Here is a 13262-nt window from a genome sequence, read left to right as displayed (position 1 = left end):
ACTAAAATGCATTGGAACTATATTTGAATACATGAGAATCCATTTCAAAGTGTTCCTTAAAAACAATTAATGAGTCGAATTCGAGCCAAGCAAAGTTTTGAAAAATTACTATCGTAAAATGTATTTTTTATTCGCCCGTCTAGCTCGGTCGAACTAACCAGCAGAATTTCGAATATCTGCAGCTTTTTTTTTCGTTTTCGTCGACGGTCGATAGCGATAGCCCTATCCTCGATGACACAGTAGATAAACTAGAAATTGTAGAGAGCAAAAATTGATTTGACAGTCGAGCCGGAGAGATTTCTCGAAAGTATATGGGGCCCGCTTTATTTCAGATAGAGGCCGTAATTTTCGTTCAGATTAGATCAGAAAATTGGAAGTATTTTGAAAGCACTCTCTTTACGCCCTCCTTTATAATAAGTTTAAGAAATAATGCTAAATAGCCAAATAACAATTTGATGTAAACTGTAATCTAGATGCTTTCGTTAATACATAGTAGTTCACTAAAAACATCGATATTTAACATACAATTATTTTACCTAGAAAATAAATTTTACTTTATTCACTTTATGTCTCTTTAATTTACATTTTAGTAAGGAGTTTATTGAGAAAAACTTGGCAGAATATACATTTCATCCAAATATTTTCAATTATTTCTTACAACTATTTTTATATTTCTGGCAACCTGGCAATACCTTGTCGAAAAAATTATAATAATTGAACAGCTTTCCAGCCAAGCTTTACTTTACGTCTCTTTAATTTACATTTTAGTAAGGAGTTTATTGAGAAAAACTTGGCAGAATATACATTTAATCCAAATATTTTCTATTATTTCTTCCAACTATTTTTATATTTCTGGCAACCTGGCAATACCTTGTCGAAAAAATTATAATAATTGAACAGCTTTCCAGCCAAGCTGGAAGTTTTGAAGCTTTAACAATTTGATGTAAACTGTAATCTATATGCTTTCGTTAATACATAGTAATTCACTAAAAACTTCGATATTTAACATACAATTATTTTACTTAGAAAGTAAATTTTACTTTATTCACTTTACGACTCTTTAATTTACATTTTAGTAAGGAGTCTATTGAGAAAAACTTGGCAGAATATATTTTTAATCCAAATATTTTCAATTATTTCTTACAAGTATTTTTATATTTCTGGCAACCTGGCAATACCTTCTAGAAAATATTATAATAATTGAACAGCGTTCCAGCCAAGCCTTCATGTGTTGATTTAAAAAGTAATCAGACGGTGCTACATCTGGTGAGTACACCGATGCAGCAGCATTTTCTATTCCAGCTACAACAATTTATTATTCCAAGTTCGGGTGGCCGAGTCTTGTAATAGAATTGTATGAGTTTGCATCCGTTGTTCGTTATTGCTGATTTTTATGAAACAATACGTTGTTTAATTTGCTCAATAGACATCAGTAGATATCTGCAGTAACAGTTTAATTAGGTTTTAGTAGGTTTATAAAGAACACACTTGGCTTATCTCAACTTATAGGCCGCAAGATTTTAAGTTAATGAATATTCCGATTCGGTGCTCTCCTTGACAAATCCATGACTTGTTGGGTTAATTGTTGTGGATACTCGTTTCGTAGCCTCTCTTAACTAGTAAGCGTAGTGAGAAATTTTGTGGGTCTTTTAAAATTCATGTTAACATCTGGAAACTGTGGATACCTCATCTCTGAACTTATAATAGTTTAAATTGGATTTTCGTTGAAACTTGAAATTCAAAACTTCAGTCATATTTTGTGTAAGAAATTGACTAGTGGTCATATTGTTATCGAACTATTCATCTACGCTATAACATATTATAATTATAACTTTGATGTCAGTTATAATTGTTTTCTATTTTTGTATATTAAATTAAATATTGGACTGTTTTTAATTAGCTTCATCCACTTACAGTAATTTCCTAGATGATTTTGTGATAGTTAGAGGTGAGTATTTAATGACTATAAAAATTTATGAACAAACAAAGTAATAAGTGCTAATGAGTGCTTGATAATAGCTTTGATTACTTTTAACATAGAATATTTCATTTTTTTGCAGGAAATTCGCTAGAAATGCTTTAAAATCCAATGAAAACATAATCACTGGTAGTTTGATAGTCATTATTATATTTATCAGAACTAAAATAAGTCTAGTAACTAGATCAGTATTATAATTAATCTGTTTATAAACTTATTTCTTATAATATAATATTGTGTGTATTTCACCTTGGAGAAGATATATTCATCTTTTTGTTTAACATTTTGACATTTGTATCTTACTCTTTTGTACTTATGTTTCGTATGTATACTTTAATATTCCTATAAAAATACCTTTTCTCCAGCTATCTAGAAGTAACAGAAATGTGGACCATCATATGACAATTATGTCAACTCTACTCAACCTACTTTATTGGTATTCAACGAATATATCGATAAGTATATATTACATAACATGTCTTTATAACTTTGTTTTCATATTTCTCCACAGTAACAGAGTATGAAGCAAACATATTTGAATATCTTAATTACAGCGTTGAAGTTGCTGAAAGTTTTTTTATGAAGGAAAATATTTCCGAAAGCAAAGAAAAGAAGGTAAAAGATCAGGAACTTTAAAATTTGATATAATTTTATTTTAACTACTTTCACTTATATTACTAAATTAACTGAAACATCACAGGAGCCCACGAATATCTATTTTTATAATCAGTTAATTTGTAATTATTTTTTATACTAATGTCGTAACGCAAAGACTGATTATGTAAATTGTTATTTGACCCTTAATGTCGTACGTGTAACTCTCTAATAACAAGGAAGGCATCAAATGAGTTGCTTAATAATTAACAATCTAAATAAATTAAATTAGAGTTAAACCGTCTCTTCATACATTTATGTATTAATGGGATAACAGTTTGAGTATTACGTTTCGTAAGTAAATTGACGATATGCTGTTGCTCAGTAATTAAATTCCTAAGTTATTAAGGGGAACAATTAATTTTTAGAATACACGCAATATATGTAGGATGAACTACATAAAGTGTTATTTGATGTTATTTATCTGGAAATGTATTATTCTATTCTAATTTTTTTAATCGTTTTACAATATATATATATATATATATATATATATATATATATATATATATATATATATATATATATATATATATTAATCTTACATTCTATACGCTTAGTACAACCTTAATTCACAAATTAATTATGTATTTCCCAAATTAGAATAAAATTAGTCTACTTAATCTAAAGTTAAAAATACACTTATACACTAAACTAGTGTTGTCTAGTGGGCTCGTGTAGTTTGGTTCGCTTCAATCTTCTGATTTCTTGCGTGTTGCCCAATTTCCACGTTGTTGTTATTTAACAAACTTGTTTCATGTTTAATAGCGAAATCTTGGATCACTTCGTGTATTCATTAGATTCCGAGATCATGGTGCAGCCTTTCGTTGGTTACGTAGCGATAAGCATTGGTAATTAATCGTGAAACTTTGTTTTGAGTGCGTCGGATTACTAGTTGGTTTAATGATTTAGTGCAACCCCATATAGGATTGTATATCAAGTAACATATCAAGAGACTAACTAATTGAGTCTAATTTGCTCTGCTTTTTGTCTCATATGATGTTTCTTGTTGAATCTATCATTGAGTTATCTTTCGATGTATTTAGCTCATTAGCTCTGAGTAAGGAATCGGGCATCCGTTAGGATATATAAGTAAGTTTTTGTCAATTTGCCTAAACGCAAAATTAACATGAACAGATCTGGAGCAATAAAGCTGTACTTTCCAGTCTTTAGTCCATTTGTAGATCTTGTTGATAGCTACTTGTACTTGCTCTATAGCCCTTGATAGAGATACATCTTTTACCATTTTAACTGTGATATCAGCAAATGATTCAGGTACTGTTTCTTTTGTTGATAGGATATCAGAAATATAGAGCTGATACAGAAGTGGTCCCAAGACAGTACCATGTGGAACTCCAGCCGAATTAGGTTTGATTGTTAAGAATGTCGCTTCATGCGGGATTCTAAATTTCCTTTAGAAAATATACGATTCCAGCAGTGGACGTAATTGCGTAGTAGTAATTTTCCCATTTTGTAGATTAATCGCAAATACCATACCATGCCAAAAGATCGTGAATATCTCTCTCTAGGAATATTGCAGGGCAGTATTTCTTTTCTTCGAATGCCATTTCAACAGCCGCATGCACTTGGTCGATTGTCGAATGGTGATTCCGAAATCCGCACTGGAAATCTGGTATTTCCATAAATGGTTTAATGCGTTTTGACAGCAGTTTCTCAAAGAATTTTGATATCGCAGGTAGCAGCGAAACTGACCTGTAAGATCCATCTTTCTCTGCCAGTTTGTCAGGTTTTTTACGTGTAATTACTAGCGCAACCTTAAGATATTCAGGAACATGGTTTAGTCTCAAATAGGCAATGAATATATATGTCAATTTGATTATTGCTTTTCGTAGCAGCTCTTTTAATAACCCAGGTGAAATATCTTCAATTCCAGGAGCTTTTTTAGGCTTAAGGTTATTGTGAATTTCCGTGGCAACTTCCTTTGGAGAAATTAGACATACTGGGCTGGACATTGGGCTTGTAAACAGGATTTATATCTATTGTAGATTCTATATCATTCGGTTGAAGTACGTTAGCTAAATGTTCTGCGAATAATTCAGGTTTTTCGTCGTTCGTCGAACCCATTGATTTTAATCATTTTTAATAGGCGGTACTCTAATAATTGGTCTATTAAATCGCCGAGTTGCTTTCCATAGCGAGTAATGTTTGTCTGCTTCCGGGCTTAATTCACTTACATATTTCTTGAAGCAACTCTCTTGACGTTCTGGTAGCTTTTTGGCAGCAGACCGAATTTGTTCAATTATATTTCGGGTTTGTAGCTCAAGATCATCTATAGTTTTGAGTCTTACGTTTTGACTGATTTGTTTCTGCATTATAAGTCTAAACATGTCCCAGATGGTAAATTTGCCCCAATTAGTAATATTAGGCTTCTCTGTTGTTTTACAATACACAGAAATTTAATTTTGCACAACAATTTCATCGACTTCACCATTGCAGTTTTTTTTTCAGAAGTTTTTAACCTAATTGCAGTGTTAGCTACATTTGCGTTTTTATTATCTTATTTCTTACGTACTATGGGTCTTTGAAAATACATGTAATGATTTTCTTCTGATATTTTTGTATAGTGTATACTTCTTGCTTTTTTAAATATTGATCATCGTTGCTGCACCGGATTTCAAATCAGAGCAAATAATGAAGTCAACTAATGTAATTCTTGTTACTCGTTCAGAATTAGGTGGTTTCCATATGAATCATATTTAGTTTGTAGTATTATATATATATATATATATATATATATATATATATATATATATATATATATATATATGTAAGCGTAAACAAAATTCCATTTAATTTTAAGATTTTTTGGAATATATCGGTGAAAATGTACTTGATTGATAAGATGCAATAATTTTTGGGAATTTCATTAAGGTATTGCTTGTTTCGATTTGTAGTTGTGATTAATCTAAAGACAAGAAAAATATAGTAAAGAATGTTGTAACTGAATTAAACCATCTATTTATCTAGAATGGTCTCTATATTCATGCCTTCATGATTAGAGAGCCATATATAACCTCAAGTTGAAATAAATCCAAGCTATAAATATGGAAAATAACACCGATATATATAAGCAAACAAATGATACATTAACACAGTGACTGTCGTAAAACGATATAAAGTTATAAATACTAACGTGCAGTCACTTATTATTTTTTATCGAACATTTGGTAAATATACTTTAAATAATTTGATAAAATTACGTTTTGTTCAAAGACCTCTTTCATCGCAGTCACGGTTAAATATTTCTGATAAATAAACACATCTATTTTTGTGTTTTCTTTCATCAGTGAAAACGAAATCAGCATGTACGGGAAAATAAATAAAAAAACACTGGCAACCTTGGTTAGCTTTCATGCACATACAAAAAATGGGGGAAATATTGCATTACTTTCCGTTCCGTAAATTTCCTCTTTCCAAAACAGCCGACGGCAGCGAAAGCCATCTAATATATTTTCCAAATATGCATCGGCAAATATACAATCTAAAGTCGTTCGTCCTTTTAAGACGCTTCAGAAGAAGCGGTCGACGGTGAAGTATGCTAACAGATAATAGATTTTTGTCCGTACAAATATACTAATGGTTCGTATTGTTGTACTCAATCCGTTTTAACAAAAGAACAGAACGCAGCATTATGTAGAATGGATCGCAATACTACGCTTTTCCAGGAATATGACAATGGAACATGGAAAATAGATATTCGCTCTTTAAAGATATCCCTAGAAGCGATTTAATATTTATCGGTATATTATAATAGAAAAATCTGACAATGGTAACGAAAAAATTTATATAAATGGTCTATTAAGATTTTAATAGATCTAGTATTTAGGATAGCGGAAAAAATTCATGACTAATAGCTTCTTCTAATAAATATAGCTAAAAATAGATAAGGCCGGCTTGGACGGTCCAATGCTGGGGCATAGTCGTTATGCCTGTGATTGTTGAACGTTTGTGATTGTCCTTGGATGAGAGTACAAAGTCTGGCAACAACAATGATTCCAGTCCCTCCAGTAACCAGGCTGGGTAAGACCGGATGTTTTTAGGATAATTTTTAAGTTGGTCACTAGTCGATAGGCTTAGTGCCGAGGAAAGTGGTTCGGAGCCCACGTTAAACAGTAGATCCAGTCCAGATAAACCCTAGTTGGTAAGACATTTCAATGAACATCGGTGTCAAAATTTCTTTGCTCATTCCCGTTCTAAAATTATAAAATTATTGATAATTCGATGATATTCTCTAAAATATCTAGATAAACCGACATATTACATCTCACCGCATCGCTAGGGAACGAAAAATCGACCACTTGACCAAATAGTATTGAACTATCGGCACAAGATTAGGTTGCGCAAATCGTGACATTATTGAAGCAAATGGTTAGAGACGATCAAAAGATGGCCACATACTATAATAATATGTAAAAAAATTGTATTAAAAAATCACAGAATCTTCAAAAAAACTTTGAGATCGGTCACGATGGTGCTTTCTGCTTGGTGGGATTGGAGAGAATTTATTAATCTGAACAAGAGCTACTCCAAATTGACCAAAGCATTAGTTTAACTATCAACTCTTCAATTTGAATTTGAAGCAGGCGAATTGGTAAGGTTCTACTCTGAAAGAATTATAATTTTACTAGAAGTGCGGTAAATGATCATCATTTGAAATAATACTTAAATTATCGATTATTATTTGAAATTAATATGAATAAATTCACTCATTACTGAAATATCTTTTCCATAACCTATTATCATTAAAAGTTATTGTTGTTTCGGAAGCTATATATTGCTATAGCCGAAGATCGAATATTACAGTATTATTCCAAGGTTGAAATTAATTAAAAGCATTTCTGTGAGAATATCAAATGTCAGAATTAAAAATAGTCGAACAGTATAACGAAAACGTCGAACAGCTAGAAAGTACATAGAGAAAATATAAAACAATTTGAGACTTTTTGTTTTTCTTTTGTGTAAACAATAATTATTTTTACGTTAAATGCACGAATAAGTTTGAAGTTTCAAGTTTTATCTCTAGATATGCCTACAAAATATAACTAAAATATAAATTAAAGTTTCCCCCTGTTTTCACATTTATAGCCGACAGCAGATGTCATTGATAAATCTCTTTTTTTATTTAGGATATGCTGTAATTAACTTTGCACATAGATACATTATCTAGTTTTTTTAAGTAAAATTGCAACCAATGTGCTGATGACATTATTTAACTTATTTAATAATATAATGTTGCAATTCGATGCAAAGTAATTTACAGTTTCGTTGTACTCTAGCTTAAAACTAAGTTAGTTCAGTTTTACTCTTAGTCTCTACAATAATAATACATCTAATTAGACTACATAGGACTAAATAATTATTCATTTGACCTGCGTCTTATTATCCAATAATTGTACCGAATCTCTCCTCATGTCTTCATGCGAATCCTTATATTTCCTGAAATATATCTGGTATATAGTATCTGAGCGAAACTTTAATAATAGTTATGATTAGATTTTGAAATTCCTATGTACTAAACGTACTAAATATATATTGTGTTTTCGCAGGACATTCTAACACTAGATGTTGTTAGTACATATAGGGCTTTAAATTAATAAATTAATATTTTTTAAAATATTTTTTTTTATTGAGCTTTGTTTAAATTTTCATTCCAAGATGCCTAGGATCGTTGCTCTATTGACTGATGCATATGCCGTGTTTGTTTTGTAGTGTTGCTGTTGCTCCTTTACTAATGTTTCTATGTATGACAGTATCATATCGTACATGGTGTATTTTCAGTTAGTGATGTATCAGTTCATTGCGTTGTTGTGGTGGAATATTCTAAAACCTATGAATATATCAACAATGAGAAACCTTGTCTCCAACATACTAGGCTTGAGCTACGTCTACATATTATCATTATAATTTACTTATCTATTTAATCTATTTTTAAACTTATCTATTAAACTATTTTTACTTAATGTTCTTGTATATTCCTCCACATTTCGTGGTTAGTGTGTCTGGAATACTCGCTCACTTCAATTCTATAAAAATTCTAGTATTGTTTTTAATTTTATTATTTGAGTTACGGTCACACATTACAGTTATTATTTGTCTTGATAAATCCCAATTAGATTTTTTCCCTTATCTTTTCTTTCCGTTGGTTGTATAAAACCATTTTTTAACTGTGATATGTAAGATAGATAATCGAAAAAAAATCCCTATAAACTTAAGTCCGTAAGTGATAGTCAATATTTCGTAGCACTTCAGATAGGTGTTTGACTTATAATGGCAAATTTTGAAATACTATTTTCTTATTTAAAGTAAAATTTTAGTAATCCCTGTTTTAATGTTAAAATAGCTATATTTTTTATTGATTTATGATTATTGATCACAGCCATTTAGCCTATACTTTTATTGAATATATTGAATATAAAGCTTGAGTAGTTATAATATACTTTACTGAAAACAAAAAGGGCGCATAATATTGTTTTTGATAATATTTCAATATTTTTATAGAAACTAATATGGTAACGTCTTTATGAAATATTTTTCTAAATTTCAAATATCTAGATATCAAATATAAAAGAATCAATATAACAGTTGAATGACTTTTCTCGTATAAAATGTTTTATTGCGTTAGTATGTTTTTATACGAATTTTATCACGATCGTCCCTATAAAATAGATATAAAATATACTTGTTCTTGTCATCGTTCCTTATAACACAATAATAAACGCGTTTTGGATATTGTTTTAAAGATTTCCTCAACATTTTCTCACAATATAATTTGGTTATTATCGATTGTCTCAAATTTTAAATGTCTTTGGGGTATCATCAACAATTATTTTAAGAAAATAGTGTAATTTAATATATCTTTGTACTTTTTACTACTAAGATGGTGTGAATATAAGACTTGATGATGTAATACTTCCTATACTAAAGAGGGCAAAAACAAAGAAAATATTTAGAGCTCAACTTACTTTACTGCTTACTGCTTGTTGATTTACGTAGTGGTTATTAGAAATATATTTTGAAAAAGTTTTTCTAAATTGCTTATTTGTGACATTAATGTTAAAGTATAAGACTGCAAATATAACAGCTGTATCAGCTACACCAAAACAAAACAACAAAAGTTATATTAAGACCTTGTATTTTAACTAGTTTGGAATTTTAAAATTTAAATTTGATAATGTAAATGATACTATTGTTTTATGTATTTTTGCCTTTTTGTTTCTGTTTTAAAATAGAGAAAATATTAATGGATATATCGGAGTATGTTTCTGTAGTGATTTAGTCTACCTTCTTACTATTGAATCCGCCAGGATATGCTTTCAGAATATTCTAATCACTAAATAATAGATAGCCTTATGACTAGAATTAGAAAACAACCTTCGTTTCTTCTTTTGCTATATACAGGATTTACTTGCTTACTGTTACATCCAGTCGATTGATGTACTATGAATAACAAAATACTACACATACATTAGATTAGTCTAGCAAAGTTTAAACTCAAGTGTAATCTATGCCAAAGAATTTTGTTAAAATTTTACATTTACGTCCTACAATAAGTTTTTATAAGATAGTCCTATGTAGATACCTTTGCTATTCCTCAAATAAAACATACTTATGACCCCATTGATAATATCATTAAGTTGCGTGTATATTTGGGGGATAAATCCAAAGACGCAGTTTGCAATGGTTTGAATATATTTCGAAAATTAATGAATTAGTTGCATATTTCTGTGACAAATTCAACATTGAGATTGTAACAAGGAGAGAAATAGGAAGTTCACACCACCAGAGGACCAGTCAAGTTTCATCAATGTATTGATTAACAAGTAGACATTCTTCCCATTCTAGTTATGTAGTAATGATTACGATTATAAATTAAAAAATTGATTGACTGATGATTACAAATTAATGTATTTTTTAGATATCTTTTAGGAATAATGTTATTTGTGAAATAATATAAAATGAAAAGCAGTACGAATTAGAGAAATATTATAGAAAAGAAAGTCATTGTTGAAAAACAATTGATAAATAAGTCACAAAAATAAAAGCGGAGATAAATATTAACCCAATTTTCAGTTCAGTTTTTGCATCGTAGCTCCTTTATATTATATTAGGTTAATAATATTTATATTTTAATATGTATTCATAGAAAAACTATATCTAGTCACACTTATATAAAATGATTATAATCAAGATATACATAGGAGAAAATTGATAAGTCAAGTAAATTTAAAATCTTAAAATAAATAAGAAACTATGATGCAGCGATATTTGTTGTTCGATGAGTGAAGTATTTTATAAGATACGCCGCTATTAGTTTCCGTTTGGTATTATTAATTAGTTTAAATTAACATTGTTGTTGAAGTTTGCATCTGAATAGAGATGTATTCAGATGGCCGAAGGGAACGTCCACGTTGACTAAAGATGGGAAGTCAATGGCATAAGATTTTGGAGTCCAAATGTTTGTCAGTAAATTTCTGAACCCCATCAAATGCTTTTAGAAAATTATGATGATGTTACTTAATTAATTTTTCGATTATCAGTTTAAATTTCAAATTTTCTTTATAACAAAGGCAGTACTCGCTTCGGCGGTACACATATTAAAATTCTAACGATACAGAGAAGGTTAGCATAGCCCCTGTGTAAAATGATATAAAATACATTGCTTGGCTAACATTGAAACACTAAAATATACGTGAGCAGTCACAGTGAAAAGTGAAAAGTTTTTAGAGCAGCATACAAATTTTGCTCAATATCATAAAGTATTAAAATACTAAATCTGTGTACTAAAAGCAGCCCTATTTCATTATCATGTAAGGCACAGTCATTTAAGACCATTTCTTTAGGATTATAGAAATGATCGAACTTTGATATAGATAAACTTCATGTACCTAGCTTCACGTCACTTCCACCATGGACTTATTCTTCGTTGCTTACAACTTGATCCCTAACAATCGATAGCAAGGACTTTTTGGCAAATTCTTTCGCTCCATTCAAGCTATCAAGTTTTATACACAGATGGTCCCAAATCATCTGAGAGAGTAGGCCAGCTGTTTATGGGTCTTCTAGAACAGAAACTCATAAGCCTCATAACTATTCATCCATATTCTCAGAAGAATCAACAGCAATCTGGAAGACTTTACATATTGTATCGGAGGTTGAGTTCGCTGAATACTATTGATTGATTGGTTCTATTTCTACTGATTCTCTGAGCTCTATTCTGAAATTTGATTAATCTTTTAGACATCCCATTATGGTCCACATCTATAACATCTATCCCATATTGGACGGAAGAGAACTGTATCAACTGTCCGAGTCCTGAGTTGTGTGGGCATAGAAGGTAATGAGAGAGATACTCCGAAGCTAAAGAAGCCACTCTAAGTGGCAGAGATATTCCTAGTCTCCCATATTATATAGACTTATGTACCATTATTACCATTAAAATAAATAACCTTGTTCAACTGGAATGGGACTTTAAACAAATTATTTTTTGCTTTTTTAACATTGCCTACGTGTGAATTTTCTGTGATGTATTGTGATTGGCGATAAAAAATGTATGATACTCTAATATTCTATATTTTTTATAGAATATTTTATATTTATTTCTTGGTAAATAGAATACAAACATTCAACAAAACATTATAATGATCACTATATTGACAATATACAAGATAACAGCAACGTCAAATAGATACTCTTCGAGAGACTCTAAGAGGTTATATGCCAATTCAGTATTCACAATTTTAAAGAACATAAATACCAAGTCCATCAGTAACAGCATATCAAGTCTCAGTGTTATTACGTATTTTTGTTGAAATCTTAATTAGAACTATGAACCAGACCTCCACAAATAGAAATTATCGTATTTCCTCCGGATGTTCGCAAAATATCAGACTGGGTAGTCAATAGAGGTTGGAAATCAACAGTATTATCGATGTCTTAACATTTTTCTCTAAAAGCTGAATTTTCATTCTTCACATCCTGACTCAAACAACAAGCAGACAGTATCGGTATCCGTTGTTCTTTTTCTTAGCCTAAGTACCTTGCGATCTTTACCAACATATCTCATCTCCATGATCTCAGGACATCAACATCGTCATCGTGGTGATCCTATTTTCACTTGACTCTGTAGCTTCAACACTCCTCGTTTCGATATACATCTAATTTCACTTTCACGTCTTCATCATAATGCCATTTCTGTTTCACTGATCTTCGATACATTCTCATGATTCGATTTAGAATTTGATGCTGCATATTATCGAATTACTTTAACAATAGTCTTTCCAACAAACCGTTTATCGCTTCATAATACTTGTACAACATATTCACTATTTTCTCGTAATATCGTTCATTTTACCTATTATATCATCGAACACTAATATAATTCAATAAATCTGATTTCATTGCTTTTAAAATTCATTGTTCGCCAATTATTTACTATCACAAATAAGTTTACCTTCCAGATTTCTTCTTTCATAACTCAATGTAAAGAGCCATTGAATAATATCGAATAATATCGATATTGGTTCATAAAACCACCTGAGCGTATTCTGAGTATAACCGACATATGATTTATTAGAAATATTTGTATTTTATTTACAAGAATTAAAAGTAT

At 30.3% G+C, this 13262-nt stretch overlaps 1 protein-coding gene and 1 non-coding gene across 3 annotated transcripts in view; one reads left to right on the top strand and one right to left on the bottom strand.

The window, feature by feature from the left end:
* Gfrl (Glial cell line-derived neurotrophic family receptor-like) overlaps nucleotides 1–13262 on the bottom strand; it is a 598276-nt gene that overhangs the window by 177341 nt on the left and 407673 nt on the right. The window lies entirely within an intron of this gene.
* On the top strand, nucleotides 11224–11329 carry LOC143194539 (U6 spliceosomal RNA). The gene has a single exon (XR_013005371.1). It is a non-coding gene; the product is annotated as a U6 spliceosomal RNA (small nuclear RNA).

Source organism: Rhynchophorus ferrugineus, unplaced genomic scaffold (genome assembly GCF_030347505.1).
Source record: "Rhynchophorus ferrugineus isolate W39M unplaced genomic scaffold, kcgeb_rfMv2 rfM3, whole genome shotgun sequence".
Classification (NCBI taxonomy): domain Eukaryota; kingdom Metazoa; phylum Arthropoda; class Insecta; order Coleoptera; family Curculionidae; genus Rhynchophorus; species Rhynchophorus ferrugineus.
The sequence above is the reverse complement of the archived record's forward strand: the minus strand, read 5'-3'. Positions and strand labels throughout refer to the sequence as shown.